The sequence below is a fragment of the Macrotis lagotis genome, chromosome 6 (assembly GCF_037893015.1).
Source record: "Macrotis lagotis isolate mMagLag1 chromosome 6, bilby.v1.9.chrom.fasta, whole genome shotgun sequence".
Taxonomy (NCBI): domain Eukaryota; kingdom Metazoa; phylum Chordata; class Mammalia; order Peramelemorphia; family Peramelidae; genus Macrotis; species Macrotis lagotis.
The window spans coordinates 26797124-26800937 of record NC_133663.1 but is presented as its reverse complement, the minus strand read 5'-3'; the positions used below and the strand labels follow the sequence as shown (position 1 = coordinate 26800937).

General features: G+C 38.8%; 1 pseudogene; it reads right to left on the bottom strand.

Annotated features, from left to right (window-relative positions):
• Positions 1–1743: 1743 nt before the first annotated feature.
• LOC141492096 (cathepsin F pseudogene) lies at positions 1744–2492 on the bottom strand (annotated as a pseudogene).
• Positions 2493–3814: the final 1322 nt, after the last annotated feature.

The window sequence follows — 3814 nt, the reverse complement described above, 5'->3', positions numbered from 1 at the left end:
TTGCTCCTCCTCATTTCTCATTTCATACTGTGAGCCAGCTCACAAAGGGAAACAAGCAACATCACATGTCTCTGAGTCAATGAAAGCAAAAAATAGAAGAAATTGGGTGCAAATGTTTTTTTTGCAAGGATGTAAAAAATGTTTCACATGGGTTGACCAGTTTCCTAAATAATCATTATATCTAAACTTTAAGAGACAAAAAATCTGAAGAATTCTATTTCAATTAATCAGACATCAGATTGTTATTACTTTGAGTCCATCTCTCTGAAATTGTTTTAGCAGTTCACATTTATAGTATCATTATAATAGATATAAATCAAAACGTATAAAGGACATTCAATTAATATTTTGTATGGATATATATTTTAAAATATATATAACTTCAAAAATTTCCTGAAATATTTGAAACAAATACATATCAATGTTTCATTTTGTGCTATTGGTGAAGGGAGTTAGACTATTCTGTTTGTTATAAAGTGGTTACCAATTCTAAGGATCCCTCCCCCCAAGATATTTCTAATAATTCCTAGATATCAACTGAATAACAAAGAGAAGGGAACTTAAAAGTGATTTCTTAAAGGCAAGAAAAATAACAAAATATTTAGCAATGTATTTCTATAATGATCTAAGTAACAGAGAAAGAAAAATGGATGGAAAAAGGAGAGTGGGTAACTAGACAAAGATGAAAGTGAAGAAAGAAATGAGCAAACAAGCCACAAGAGAAGAGGAGGTAAGGACAAGAGTGAAAAGGAAAGAGTGATTAGAGAGGCAAAAGAAGGTATGTATTGGAAAGAATTGTAAAAATAATTTCCTCAGATAAGCTGGTATTACTCAATATCCCTGAATATATAAACAAGGCCACGCTTTTTATTGTCATTTAAAAAAGACAAAAATAATAATTCAGTAAAGCAAAATGTTTCAAGAGCTTTGAAATACAACATATCATAGTTTGATGACCTATGATCACAAATATTGAAATATGAATATGGAGATGTCTACTCACCAAATATGCTAATCATTCTGCTGGAGGACATCCAACATAGAGATGATATTAAAAAGGGCTTCTTTTTAGATGGTGAGGTTCTTCAAATGTTATTGTTCTTAGATAACATTGTATTTATTGCATAACCCGTAGAAGACTGAGAAAGTGTGCAACTGGCCATGTGATTGGCTTAACCATGTACATTAGAAAAATAAAACGAATAATAATGGTTATTGTCTGATGGTGACACACATTATTATTTGAGGGTCCTTTCTTTGATGCCAGAGGGCCTTCAGACTTGGCTTTTATCTCAGCCAGGGAGAAAAAGGAGAATTCACAGCATCATTCATAGAGGGAAACTGAGGTTCAGGGAAGTGTCTTCTTTGCAGTATCTGGTAATACAACAGAACTGGGCTTTAGGTCTGAGTCAAGCAGCCATCCCCTGAATCCTCAGTTTCTTAAGCAGATGCCTGGTGCCCTGCCTCACTTGAGGGGACTCCTGTACATTCAGGACTAAAGTTGCTATTGACTTGACTGGACTCTCCTCCTCCTCCTCCTCCACATTAAGCTACCTTGGCTTTGGCCAGTCCTGGACCAGGGTGGCACTGCCAGGGCTGAGAGCACCTACATCAACAGGAATGAACCACACTAACCTGGGTTAGTCTGGGATCTGAGATCACAATGCCAGACTGGACATCTGCTGAGACACTGCCCTCCCAGAGTGTGTAATGTTATTATCAGTTCCTGACCAAAGCAGGTATCTAGTCCACGATGGCAGAGCTGGTCATGGCATTCACTCCACAGGCCCAGGTACCTCAATATAAGTAATAATAGCCACCCTTGCCCCAGGCAGCTCCCCAGCTACCATTGATGGCCCAGAAGGGCAACAGCCCTAGCTGTTGCCACAGCCCACAAGCAACCCAACGAGGTCTATGAGTGAGGGGTTGCAGAGGAACCAAAATGGGTGCATAGAAAAGGCACTGAGAGCAACAGAGATGGGTCCGTTCTTCACCAACCAGGCAGTGAACTCAGATCCAAATCAGATCCATCGAGTTATTAATGTAGACTCTTGCCTTGTGAGGAGAAAAGCTGCAACACTACTAGAGGCCTTTCTAACTAGAACTCTTCTCTGTTTCCAGGTCCCCAAATCCCTCAATAACTATCTTGGCATTTCAGGACAGGGATCTGTCTACTACAGACTTGGTCCAGGGTATTCCAGTTCACAAGTTCTTTCTCAGAAAGAGCCAACAGGACCCTAAATGGAGGAACCATTGCCCTTCCACATTACAGGTGCCTGAGGAAGCCCAGCAATATCCCAATATGCCCTGATTCTTGACCTTGGTGACAGCTCCATGATCCCTCCAGTCCCAGGCACCAGGGGCTGGGACTTTGGCTGGCAGAACTGACCTCAGAGCTAGACTGGGAGGATGCTTAATAGGAGCCTCAGACAGAAAGGCTGAAACACCTCCTCTTTGAAGTTACTTCTTTTGGTAGATTTATACATATCCATATCCATATCAATTTCTATCTGTCTATCTATCTATAATGTACTATTTATTTATTATATATACTTATACTATATGTAATTTATATAAATATGTTTACATATAGAGAGAATGCATATGAATATATATTATTTATATTAATAGATATTATTTATCACTATAGGCTGACATAACTGGATAATAAATTGGTACTAGAACTAAAGAAGCAAGCTTGAGTTTTTAAACTAATAATAATAATAACATTCATAATAGTAACAATGATAACATTCACTTAGCAGTTTAAGTTTTTGGAAGATCCTTTGCAAATACTAATTCATTTTATTCTCCCTCCAGTCCTAGGAGGGAGGTACTATCATTTTCCTCAATATGCAAGTGAGAATAAAACAGGTAAAAAGAAATAAATGACATCATCCAAGAGCATTCAGCTAGAGCCTGAGGTTTGATTTGTACAGAAATCATGTGTCCGTGAACTTCTTTCATCCACATATAGGTTCTAGTTGAACAGTTATGATATACATGATGGCAACACTTGCATGATTTATGTTTATTATAGTGAGAGGGATGTTGTGCAAAGGTATCCTTCTCACTTGTCTTTTAGGACTTCTGGCAATGGTCTGGATGCTGCAGGCTTCATTTGACCTTTGAATTGTTTTTTCTTCCTCCTGTGTCATTGAGACATCATAGTGCATCATCAAAGGTGGCATAGTTCCCTCATGTGATTTCTGGTGACAAAATAAGATGACTTGATATATGCAAAACTGTCACTCAATGAAGTAATTGCCAGTTCTGTCTTTCCTCACTTTTCTTGAAACAGTAGGAAAATGTTTCCTTGCTACTCATAGGTCTATACTGCTTGACTTTGTTAGTACACTCCCCAGAACTATAGCTCACCAGATACTACTGGAATGGACCTCTCTCTTGGGGTGCACCCATTTAAGGGTGTCCCTGCCCTTCACAATGAAAACATAACTCTCCCTGGGGTTCTCACTGGCTTCTATGGGACTGGTTCCCTTACTACACTAGACCCATCTTGACCACTCTGGATTCAAGGGTATGAACTCAATTTCCTTTTGATCAGTTTGGGCATTGGAGACCCACTCTCAGGATGGACTGATCCATGTTCAACTGATGTTCACATGGAGCCCTTCTCCACTTTCGTCTTCAAAGAAGAAGAGAAGACATTGACTTTCAACCCTCTTTAGGGGAAGTCAATGGTGGAGATATTTGATAGTCTTAGCAAATATTCAAATGAGAGCAATAGAGATTATCTTTTCTAGGAATTTTTTTTTGCAAGGCAATGGGGTTAAGTGGCTTGCCCAAGGCCACA